The following is a 13,769-nucleotide window of genomic DNA, read 5'->3' on the forward strand; positions in this document are numbered from 1 at the left end:
CTTGGCCAAGGTGAATAAGATAAACTGAGTGTCAGTTTGATCTTATAGGTTATGAGTTTAATATCAATAAACACTAATCAAGCTATTAGGGTTTGACAGTTTGCCATACCCTAGGCTCAATAGTTTGACATGGTTTGACGAAGAGACCGGACTGTACGGTATTATCATTGAGTGGTCCTGATAAAATTGGATAAGCATCTTGCAGACCTTTATCACAACTTATACCCGGGTGGTCTTCATGTGTAGCTAGCACCTCTGTTGTACTTATGGATATGATCCACTACCGAGTTTTTTAAGTTGGGCCCTAGAGTCACACCAAGCGCGTACTTGAATCCTATGAAACACAATTTATGGAGTGATGCGTATGATTGATACGCATATATGATTTCTTCCGGATACACATAAACGGTTATGTATATCGGTAAAATCGGAATGCTATGTGCTTAGGAAATGAATTCCAGTATTTTTCCCATAAAGTTAACTTTTAGTCAACTAGTTGACTTTTTGGTCAACAGTTGACTTTTGGTCAACTCTTGATTTATTTGGTCATATAGTGACTAATTAGTTAAAGATTGGAATAATACTATATACCGTATTTATGAAATACTGTATTAGTGATAATAATTTGGTATTCTCATTTATGAAATACACATACCATGTATAATGAGTCATGAGATGAGTCACTTAGTGGTATGGTTTGAGCACATGGTTTATTAGCACATGGTTTTGAAATGTAATGATTCATAAGATGATTCATTGCATGACTCACTTGATTAATCATTAATTTTTGATGATTCATTGCATGACTCATAGGATGAGTCATTCATATCATGAACACATTTCACTCTATAAATATGAGCTCTTTTTCTTATGGAAAGGTTAATGAAAAATTGGCTAAGTGTTTTTTCCATAAGAGAATAAAAGAGAGCTCTCCTCTTACTAAACTTTAGCAATCTTTGAGCAAGAGGAAGTAGTAGGATTTTAAGAACCCCGGGGTGGATATCTTGCCTTGTGTCTTAAGAAGACTCCCATTTTATCAAGCTCACTTGAAGACTTGGAGATCCACTACAAGGAGATTTTCTACTACAAGGAGCAAGAGCTAGGGGTTATTCGATCTTCCATCGAATCACGCTACGAAAGTATGACTTTCTAACTCTTGTATGCTCACTTAATAATAAGGATCATGTTAGATTTAATTAGACGATCCATATGAATATTTCATGCTCTCTACATGCTTAGTATTTTTGTACATACATGTCTTCCGCTGTGTATTATGCATGTAGACATAGCACGATTTCCTTCATGGTATCAGAGCTATGGTTCTATCTAATTGAATCTTAACATGTACATCTAACTCATGGAGGACCTTGTTCTTGCTTCTAATTTCTAGTTTACATGAAACTAGTTAATTAATTCAAGTTATTTTATAAAATAATTAATTACAACTAGTGTAGTTGTATGTTAGAAGCTTGTTAGTCTTTTTTGAGTTTGGATAATCCTTATGCTATCTAGTTTCCAATATGTTGCATAACTAGATAGATGCATATTTCTTAATGTTGATTAAGTTATATGATTTATCATCTTGTATGGATGTTATGTTTATGGATGGTAGTGGACAACTATTCTCTTGTATGTTTTGTATTGATGTAATAAAGTTAGAAATGTAATAATTATTTACGACCTCTTCCCTCCCCGAGCATGGGCTACGCCTACGGGTTTAGGCACTTGCTCACCGATCATGGGCTACGCCTACGGGTATAGGCCCTTGTTCGGGTGTGGGGGGGTATGGTTGCTTAGTTTAGTTATTTCATTTATAGCTTTTGCTTTATATTTAATGCAATATTATTACCCATCCTACGAGATGGTTTTTCCATTATAAATGGGGCTTGCACGTCCTATGTTTATATGATTGTAATAATACAGAGTTTGCAAGGGAACAAGCACCGCAAGGAGTTGCATATGGCTTGCTAAAATGTAATTAGTGTAGTTGCATTTTATTTTCTTTAGTTGTCCACTACCATTCTATATAAGTTTTACATTACATATGTTGATATGTTGGTTGTGCCCCAAATTGTAGATGTCAATACAATTGGGTGCTATTTTTTGCAAAGTTTATATCTCTATCTCACTAGAGAATAGTTTTTATTATAAAAACTTATTTTTTAAAACTTTGTGAGACATGGCAATAAGAGTTTATTGACCATAGAGTGGTGAGATCGACATTAACATAGTGTTAGTGTGAAAGATAAATAAACCTAAAGCAGTTAAAAGAGATGTATTTAGAATGAGCTTTTAACTAGTGTCAAGGAAAGTAATTATGAGATATAGCTCATGGGGTGATGCCCAACTTAAGATTAGGGGTGATGCCCAATCTTTCGCGCTATAGTCTTAAAGAGAAGTGGTTACTTAATTAAGGTCCGATAAATATTCCCGGTGAATAGCTCGGAACCCTCCCACCAATCTTGCGCTTTCCTGGCTAGTTTAATTGTTGCAAGTATAAATATAGAGCATCTTTAAACTATATCAAGTTCGATTACGGTAAAAGATTTGAGAAATCGTCCGTAGCCCTCCATCATTTTAGTTAAATACTATTAAGCTTATAAATACTATGTTTGTTGGCATACGTCAAGGCATAACTATTCTATGGCTAAATAGTATTCATCTGTATATAAGATATAAGGATAGCTTAAGTTGGTTATGCAACTTTGTTGGCATACGTCAAGAGTTTGCATAAGTTAAATTTAAGCCAGTCAAGAAATGATGGGTACAAACTTGACTAGCATTTTATGATTTGTTGGCATACGTCAAGGTCATAAAAGACTAGGGGTAAAATCATATCAAGAATTACAAGAGTGTAAAAGACAAAAGTTGTCTACCAATTATTGAATGTGTTAATTTGTTGACATACGCCAAGGTTGATGCATTCAATGATAATTGGATCTTGATCCCACTTGAAAACAATGAGTTGTTTTCCGATCACCTATTATAAGGTTTTGAGGGACTCGAAAAATAGTGGGAGGCATAACTTAGATAAAAATAAACCAAATCTATTTTATGTATTGAACATCTGCTAAAATACCTTTTCTCTCTCTTTCAGGCCATTATGTCTGGTTTAAAACTCATATTGGAACAGAACAAGTTAACCGGTCCTAATTACAAAGACTGGTTGAGGAATGTTAAAATTGCCCTAACTTATGACAAAGTAGCATATGTCCTCACTGCGCCCGAACCTGTTCTAGGCCTAGAACCCACTATAGCGGAAACTGAAATCCGCAATACATGGGATAAAGATTGTTCACTTGCTCAATGCCTCACCATTGCCTCTATGGATTTGGTCCATCAGAGACAACATGAGAATATGGATATCAGATCCATATTTCGTAATACAGAAGAACTGTATGGCGAGCAACCGCGACAAATGAAGTACGCGGCGTCTAGGAATCTGTTCCAGACGAAAATGACTGTGGGATCTTCTGTTGGGGATCATGTCCTCAAAATGATCGCCTATGTCAATGAGCTTGAACTTTTGAACGTAGGCCTAGATGCAGATAGATATACAGATATCATTCTGCAGTCCTTGACACCAGCATACTCCCGATTCATATCACAGTTTTTGATGATGGATCTGGAGCCCACTCTTCCTGCCTTGCTTAATTTGTTAAGACAGGAAGAAAGTTCTTTGAAAAAGGGACAAACACCAGTCTTGGCTATAGGGCAATCTTCTTCCTCTTCTGGCAAATTGGTTGCTAAGAAAAAAGGAATGAAGAAAACTACTAAACCAAGGAAAGGTGTTAAGAAGGCTGTCAAGAAGGATAAAGGAAAGGCAAAAATGATGACAGCAGAATGCTTCCATTGTCATAAGTCAGGACATTGGAAAAGGAACTGCCCAGAATACCTAGCCTCACTCACCAAGAATAAGCAAGTTGTTGCTTCATCTACAGGTGTGTTTGTTACTCAGAATTGTTTTTCTATAAATCATACATCCTGGGTATTAGATACCGGATCAGGATCTCACATCTGTAATTTGTTACAGGGACTTAAAAGTTATAGAAAACTTGGAGCTGGAGAGATGACTATGCAAGTTGGTAATGGTGCAATAGTTGCAGCACTTGCAGTAGGGGATTTTCATCTAGCTTTACCAAATGGAAACGTTTTGATTTTAAATAGCTGCTATTTTGTACCAACTATGATGTGTAATATAATATCCATATCTTTATTAGATAAAGATGGATATGTATTTAAGTTGGAGAACAATGTTATGAATATCATATTTAATCAAAAGTTGATTGCTTATGGAACATTGTGCAATGGCATCTATATTCTTAATCAAAATACAATTCTGAACACTTATCACACTAATAAAAGAAAGCACTCAGTTATGAATGACGCTTTCTTATGGCATTGCAGACTTGGTCACATTAATAAAGAAAGACTTGGCGAGCTTCATAAGCATGGATATTTAGATCCATTTGACTTTGAGTCTTATGAGACTTGCAAGTCTTGTCTTAAAGGTAAAATGACCAAGACTCCATTTACAGGAACTGGAGTAAGAGTTACAGAACTCTTAGGACTGATACATAGTGATGTATGTGGTCCTATGTCTACAATGGCCAGAGGTGGCTACTCCTACTTTATTACTTTTACTGATGATTTTTCAAGGTTTGGACATGTGTTTTTGATGAAACACAAATCTGAAGCACTTGAGAAATTTATCGAGTACAAAAATGAAGTAGAGAACCAAACGGGCAAGAAAGTTAAAATTCTTCGATCGGATCGAGGAGGTGAATACTTGAGCTCGGAATTCTTAGGTATTTTAAAAGAGAATGGGATTCTCTCTCAGGTTACTCCACCCTTTACACCACAGCTTAACGGCGTGTCAGAAAGAAGGAATCGTACCCTATTAGATATGGTACGTTCCATGATGAGTAACACTGAGTTACCTTTTTCATTCTGGGGGTATGCATTAGAAACAGCAACACACTTACTGAATAGGGTTCCAACTAAAGCAGTGCCTAAACCTCCATATGAGATATGGAGTGGGAAGAAACCACATCTTAATTATATTAAGATTTGGGGATGTCATGCTTATGTAAAGAAGCAAGATCCCAAAAAGTTAGAGGCACGCTCAGTATTATGCAAATTTGTAGGATATCCAAGGAATTCCATTGGATATCAATTCTACCACATCGATGAACAAAAGATAATTGTTTCTCGGCATGCCACCTTCTTAGAGAAGGAATTTCTTGAAAAAGAAATTAGTGGGAGCATGGTAGAACTGGAAGAAATTTCAGAGATACAAAATATTACTGATAAATTAGTGGAACCAGCAAATTCAGTTATACCAGAAGAACCTCAACCACTCCACAGATATCCAAGGCGATCTCATGCACCTAAGACACAATATAATTTTTTAGTTGAAGGTGGCATGTTAGATCACGTCATAGATGATGACGAACCTTTAAGTTATCAGCAAGCCTCTGAGAGTAGGGACTCTGTTGCTTGGCATGATGCAATGAAATCTGAAATAGACTCTATGTACACCAACAAAGTATGGATATTAGACAATGCTCCTAAAGGGGTGATACCCATAGGTTGCAAATGGTTGTTTAAGAAAAAGTTGGGTGTAGATGGAAAAGTAGAGACTTTTAAAGCTAGACTGGTAGCTAAAGGTTTTCGTCAAAGACCTGGTTTGGACTACGATGAAACTTTTTCTCCAGTGGCTATGCTCAAGTCTATTCGGATCCTACTTGCTATAGCTGCTCACTATGACTATGAGATCTGGCAAATGGACGTTAAAACTGCATTTCTAAATGGTGATTTAGAAGAGTGCATATATATGACGCAACCAGAGGGTTTTGTAGTTAGTGGGAGCAGTGGAAAAGCATGTAGATTGCTTAAATCTATTTATGGACTGAAGCAAGCATCACGGAGATGGAACATCTGTTTTGATGATGCTATCAAAGAGTTTGGTTTCATCAAAAATCCAGATGAACCATGTGTGTATAAAAGGATAATTGGGAGTATTATATCGTTTCTTATTTTATATGTAGACGATATACTCTTAATCGGTAATGACATACCGTCATTACAAGCGGTTAAAATTTGGCTATCAAAAAGATTTTCCATGAAAGATTTAGGTGAAGCATCCTGTATACTGGGTATTCAGATCTATAGAGATAGATCTAAAAGGATGTTAGGATTATCGCAATCTAGATACATTGGCAAAGTGCTAAAACGGTTTAGCATGGAAAATTCCAAGAAAGGTTTTGTACCTGCATCTCCTGGAATCTCCCTCTCTAAAAAGATGTCTCCCCGGACTGATGAAGAGAGGAAACGCATGAGTCTAATTCCTTATGCCTCGGCAGTAGGATCGATCATGTATGCCATGTTATGTACTAGACCAGATATCGCTTATTCACTCAGTTTGGTAAGTAGATACCAATCTGATCATGGAGAAGAGCACTGGAAAGCGGTCAAGAATATACTTAAGTACCTTAAAAGGACTAAAGAGTTATTTTTGATATACGGTAAAAGTGACCTCCGAATGGAGGCTTTTTCCGACTCAAGCTTTCAGAGCGATATCGATGATAGTAAGTCTGTATCAGGATATGTTTTCACCCTCAATAGAGGAGCTGTCAGCTGGAAAAGTTCCAAGCAGGATACAGTAGCAGACTCGACTATGGAAGCTGAATACATTGCAGCTAATGATGCAGCTAAAGAAGCTGTCTGGATGAGGAAGTTCCTTTTAGAGCTGGAAGTTGTTCCCACCATTAAAGATCCAGTACCTTTATACTGTGATAATAATGCTGCAATAGCTCTAACAAAGGAACCCCGATCTCACCATAAGTCCAGACACATTCTGAGGAAGTATCACTTGATCAGGGAGATAGTTGATCGCCGGGAGATCAAAAGTTGGGTGTAGATGGAAAAGCAGAGACTTTTAAAGCTAGACTGGTAGCTAAAGGTTTTCGTCAAAGACCTGGTTTGGACTACGATGAAACTTTTTCTCCAGTGGCTATGCTCAAGTCTATTCGGATCCTACTTGCTATAGCTGCTCACTATGACTATGAAATCTGGCAAATGGACGTTAAAACTGCATTTCTAAATGGTGATTTAGAAGAGTGCATATATATGACGCAACCAGAGGGTTTTGTAGTTAGTGGGAGCAGTGGAAAAGCATGTAGATTGCTTAAATCTATTTATGGACTGAAGCAAGCATCACGGAGATGGAACATCTGTTTTGATGATGCTATCAAAGAGCTTGGTTTCATCAAAAATCCAGATGAACCATGTGTGTATAAAAGGATAATTGGGAGTATTATATCGTTTCTTATTTTATATGTAGACGATATACTCTTAATCGGTAATGACATACCGTCATTACAAGCGGTTAAAATTTGGCTATCAAAAAGATTTTCCATGAAAGATTTAGGTGAAGCATCATGTATACTGGGTATTCAGATCTATAGAGATAGATCTAAAAGGATGTTAGGATTATCGCAATCTAGATACATTGGCAAAGTGCTAAAACGGTTTAGCATGGAAAATTCCAAGAAAGGTTTTGTACCTGCATCTCCTGGAATCTCCCTCTCTAAAAAGATGTCTCCCCGGACTGAAGAAGAGAGGAAACGCACGAGTCTAATTCCTTATGCCTCGGCAGTAGGATCGATCATGTATGTCATGTTATGTACTAGACCAGATATCGCTTATTCACTCAATTTGGTAAGTAGATACCAATCTGATCATGGAGAAGAGCACTGGAAAACGGTCAAGAATATACTTAAGTACCTTAAAAGGACTAAAGAGTTATTTTTTATATACGGTAAAAGTGACCTCTGAATGGAGGCTTTTTCCGACTCAAGCTTTCAGAGCGATATTGATGATAGTAAGTCTGTATCAGGATATGTTTTCACCCTCAATAGAGGAGCTGTCAGCTGGAAAAGTTCCAAGCAGGATACAGTAGCAGACTCGACTATGGAAGCTGAATACATTGCAGCTAATGATGCAGCTAAAGAAGCTGTCTGGATGAGGAAGTTCCTTTTAGAGCTGGAAGTTGTTCCCACCATTAAAGATCCAGTACCTTTATACTGTGATAATAATGCTGCAATAGCTCTGACAAAGGAACCCCGATCTCACCATAAGTCCAGACACATTCTGAGGAAGTATCACTTGATCAGGGAGATAGTTGATCGCCGGGAGATCAAGATTGAAAGAGTAGACACAAAAGATAATATAGCAGATCCATTCACAAAGGCAATTGCTCGTCCACAATTTGAGAAACTTGTTGAGCTATTGGGTATTAGATACTATAATTGGCCTTAGTACAAGTGGGAGTTTGTTAGATATAGGTGCCCTGCAGGCAATTATTGTATATTGTAACAGGACCTATATGTATATAACATCCTTGTTCAAAATGATAGTATGCTATTTTGGTCAAATTTATCTGATGTTCTAAATATACAGATAATGTCCTTAGAATAAATACTAGACTATCAGACATTTCGGATAGTGATCGTAATGAAGAGATCTGATTAGTCGGTAACGTATATTCTAAAATGTTCCTAGTTGATGAAGTGTTGAGATAGGACATCATCACTTTGGTTTAGACTAGTGTATGCTTTATTTCTCCTTTTGAAGGAGATGATCAATCTCTTAGATCATTGATGTGAGACATCAAGATACAGTATACAGGTGACTCATTAGTGAATGAGTTGACTGAACGACTCGCCGAGAACATCTAGTTGGTAATATACTTAACTGTCAAATAGAAGTTCTCAAGTGATATAGTACATAGTAGTCTCTTGACCTGAGGCATGAGTGCAATATCTTATATGTCAGTAAAGATGTATTTAGACTTTTACCTAACCACAGTTCTTATTGAATTGTGCATAACGATTCTTGTTGGGTACATCCCGAGACATAAGTAGATATTGAGATGCCAAGAAGGGATTCGTCTCTCCCAGTATAGGGGTTGATGTCATAAGATTGTTTGATATAACTATAGCCTGGAAATCCTTGGCCAAGGTGAATAAGATAAACTGAGTGTCAGTTTGATCTTATAGGTTATGAGTTTAATATCAATAAACACTAATCAAGCTATTAGGGTTTGACAGTTTGCCATACCCTAGGCTCAATAGTTTGACATGGTTTGACGAAGAGACCGGACTGTACGGTATTATCATTGAGTGGTCCTGATAAAATTGGATAAGCATCTTGCAGACCTTTATCACAACTTATACCCGGGTGGTCTTCATGTGTAGCTAGCACCTCTGTTGTACTTATGGATATGATCCACTACCGAGTTTTTTAAGTTGGGCCCTAGAGTCACACCAAGCGCGTACTTGAATCCTATGAAACACAATTTATGGAGTGATGCGTATGATTGATACGCATATATGATTTCTTCCGGATACACATAAACGGTTATGTATATCGGTAAAATCGGAATGCTATGTGCTTAGGAAATGAATTCCAGTATTTTTCCCATAAAGTTAACTTTTAGTCAACTAGTTGACTTTTTGGTCAACAGTTGACTTTTGGTCAACTCTTGATTTATTTGGTCATATAGTGACTAATTAGTTAAAGATTGGAATAATACTATATACCGTATTTATGAAATACTGTATTAGTGATAATAATTTGGTATTCTCATTTATGAAATACACATACCATGTATAATGAGTCATGAGATGAGTCACTTAGTGGTATGGTTTGAGCACATGGTTTATTAGCACATGGTTTTGAAATGTAATGATTCATAAGATGATTCATTGCATGACTCACTTGATTAATCATTAATTTTTGATGATTCATTGCATGACTCATAGGATGAGTCATTCATATCATGCACACATTTCACTCTATACATATGAGCTCTTTTTCTTATGGAAAGGTTAATGAAAAATTGGCTAAGTGTTTTTTCCATAAGAGAATAAAAGAGAGCTCTCCTCTTACTAAACTTTAGCAATCTTTGAGCAAGAGGAAGTAGTAGGATTTTAAGAACCCCGGGGTGGATATCTTGCCTTGTGTCTTAAGAAGACTCTCATTTTATCAAGCTCACTTGAAGACTTGGAGATCCACTACAAGAAGATTTTCTACTACAAGGAGCAAGAGCTAGGGGTTATTCGATCTTCCATCGAATCACGCTACGAAAGTATGACTTTCTAACTCTTGTATGCTCACTTAATAATAAGGATCATGTTAGATTTAATTAGACGATCCATATGAATATTTCATGCTCTCTACATGCTTAGTATTTTTGTACATACATGTCTTCCGCTGTGTATTATGCATGTAGACATAGCACGATTTCCTTCATGGTATCAGAGCTATGGTTCTATCTAATTGAATCGAACCGCAATAGAATCCTGAACCTGAGCCGTCGGTTCCTGATCCTGCACATTTGTACTCGTATCCTCCGTGTCACTGTCGTGCTCGCCTGGCGTCACCTCAGTCGGCACTTGCATGGATATTGTACCATCTAAACAATGTGGAGCTGCATCGATCTCCACCACCTGCGATATCTCCTCCGTCGGGTCGCTCTCCACCTGATGAGGGCTGGGAAGCTTCAAGATAGAAGCTTCATCAAACGTGACGTCCCTACTCAGCACAATCTTCTTATCAACTGGATCCCAAAGCTTGTATCCTTTGACACCACGCTTGAATCCTACAAATATGGTCTTCCTAGCTCGAGGTTCCAATTTATCAGTTTTAACATGATAATATGCAGGGCACCCAAATACCTTGAGCTGGTCATAATCGTGTGCTGGCTTTCCCGACCACATCTCCATAGGGGTTTTCCCTTCAATTGCAGATGAAGGCAGCCTATTAATGAGGTGGCTCGCATATGTAAGTGCCTCAGTCCAAAAGATCTTCTCCAAACCATTCTGCGACAATAAGCATCGGATCTTTTCCAGTAAAGACCGATTCAACCTCTCTATCACCCCCATTTTGCTGCGGTGTATGACTAACTGTGAAGTGTCTCTCTATGCCCTCGTCTCGACATAGCTGCAGAAAGGGGTCTGATGTGTACTCGCCGCCGTTGTCGGATCGCAACGTCTTGATCTTTCTCCCAGTCTGCAGTTCCAATCTCTTCTTCCACTCCACAAACAAATCTAGGACTTCACTCTTCTTCGTCATTGTGTACATCCAACAACGCCTAGAATAGTCATCTACAAAAGTGACGAACCAATGTCTACCACCAAGTGATGCAGTCTTGGTAGGACCCCAAACGTCTATGTGCACGTAGTCCAGGATGCCTCTCGTCTGATGAATAGCAGTCCCGAACTTTACCTTCGTCTTCTTGCCAAGAACACAGTACTCACAGAACTCAATCTTCCCACTCTTAGCTCCCTTCAATAGCCCCTGCTTACACAATGCATGCAGTGACTTTTCACCTGTGTGCCCCAACCTATAGTGCCAAAGTCTGCTCATGTCCGCTTCTGAAATAGCCGAAGCAACCTGGCCAATCTCGGTGCTTCCTTTCAGATAATACAAATTCCGATTGCGGACTCCCTTCATCACCACCAATGATCCCTTAGTAACCTTCGCTACAGCGTTTTCGAAAGTCACCTTGAATCCCTTCGCCTCCAAAGCTCTAACTGAGATAAGATTTTTCTTCAGTTGAGGAACAAATCTCACATCCTTCAACTCACGGACTACTCCATCGTACATCCTAATCCGCACGGTACCTATCCCACAAACGCCACAGGATTGATCATTTCCCATGACAACAACGCCCCCGTCGACTTTCTCAAAAGATGCAAACCAGTCTCGCCTAGGGGTCACATGAAAAGTAGCGTCAGAATCAAGCATCCAATCTGATGCATCCACATGGTTCACCTCCGGAGTAATCAGTAGAGAAAAGCACGAATCATCGGAATCATCGCCTTTCGCAATATTCACATCATTGGCCTTCGGGCCCTTTTTCTTGCCATTCTCTTTCTCCTTGAACTTCGAACAGTCTCTCTTCCAATGTCCCTGCTCCTTGTAGAATGCACATTGGTTCTTTGCTAATTGGTGGCGGCTTCTTGACTTTGACCTTCCTCTATTACCACCTTTCGGATATGGGCTTCTACCTCTCGTCGACAAGGCCTCGCCTGAAGTGCTAGCACGGGAAGTCTCATTGTCCTTCCTCCTCAAATCATAATTGGTCAAAGCGTTAGTCACTTCACTATAGCTGATATAAGATCTCCCGTTCAACAAAGTGAGCACGAAGGTATCATACTCCTCATCGGGTAAGGAGCCTAACAAAATAATCGCCTTGTACTCATCCGATATCTTCTCATCAACATTCGCCAAGTTCGACAACTTAGTGTAGTTGTTCACATGAGCCGCTAGCGAGATGCCTCTAGACATCTGAAATCTGAAGAGTCTTCGCAGCAAGTGCAACATGTTCTCAACACTCTTCGTGAGATACTTGTTGAAGAGTCTTCGCAGCAAGTGCAACATGTTCTCAACACTCTTCGTGAGATACTTGTTGTTGAGAATTTCCCACATCTTCATTGCAGACGTCACCCCAATCACATCATATTTCAGCTCCTGTTCTAAACAGGACCTGATCACCCCACAAGCGTTCCTATTCATCTTCTCCCATACCGCCTCTTCATATTTAGATGGCCTATCGTGGACCATAATGGTCTCCTCCAAGTTCTGAGCATTGAGCGCATCCTGTACGTCGTTCATCCACAAACCAAAGTTAATTTTGCCGTCATACTTCACCACATTAATCTTAGTGTTCTGAAAACCAACTTGTATTGTACTCGCTATCGACTTGTTGCTTTCACCTTCTTCTCCCATTGCAAACTAACTCCAAATTGCAAAGAAAGATTCAAACTTTGAAAAGAATAAGAAATTACCCAACTGAACTCTAGATTGGATTCCAAATAGAACTCCTAACCACACGAGGAAAGCGAGATCTCCAACGACAACTTCAAATCCTATCTCCACCGAAGCCTAAAACTCCAAGAACCAAGCTTCCAACTGAATCTTCCTCCACCTAATCCAAAACACCCTAGATCTGAAATCTGGGCTCTGATACCACTTATTGCGCGCAGCGAAAATTTCGACAGCACTTCGACAGCACAACAAGAGAGTCAGATCGCAATAAGAATTCACGTCTCACCAAGGAAATAAGAATCTGAAGCGAATATCTCAACAAAGTGAGATATCGGCTCTTCCTCTCATCAGTTCTAGGACTGACCTGTCGAGGGATCCTAAAAAGCTATTACAAATCACACAAAAGCAGTACAACCAATTTTTACGTGGTTCGGCAAATTGCCTACGTCCACGAGGAGAGGAGAGGGAGATTTCACTATATGGAGGAGAAATACAACGGGTTACAACTCACAAAATCACTCAAATATAACCCTAACCAAAGCTCTCAACTCCCTCACAATATCTCCCTCTCAAAGTGCTCAAAACAATGCTAAATCTCTTCTTTTCTCTCCTCTCTCCTTCAATTGTTCCATATATATAGAAATCCTAAAATCATAAACATACTAGGAATTCTAAACCAAAAGCCAAATCAAATTAGGAATCCTAATAACCTATTACCAAAATAGATTAGTAATCCTAATAACCTCAGGAATCCTAACCAACAATACAGTGTCAACAACTTAAACGATCACCCATAAGTTTGACAAGTTAGCATGTTAACCTCAGTTAATTAGCAAAAAAACAAAAAAAAAGGAGGAAGGAAAAAGGGGGGAGAGGGGTTTTTTTTTTTTTTTTTTTTTTTTTTTTTGGGGGGGGGGGGGGGGGGGGGGGGG

This window comes from Asparagus officinalis, chromosome 3 (genome assembly GCF_001876935.1).
Source record: "Asparagus officinalis chromosome 3, Aspof.V1, whole genome shotgun sequence".
NCBI classification, from domain to species: domain Eukaryota; kingdom Viridiplantae; phylum Streptophyta; class Magnoliopsida; order Asparagales; family Asparagaceae; genus Asparagus; species Asparagus officinalis.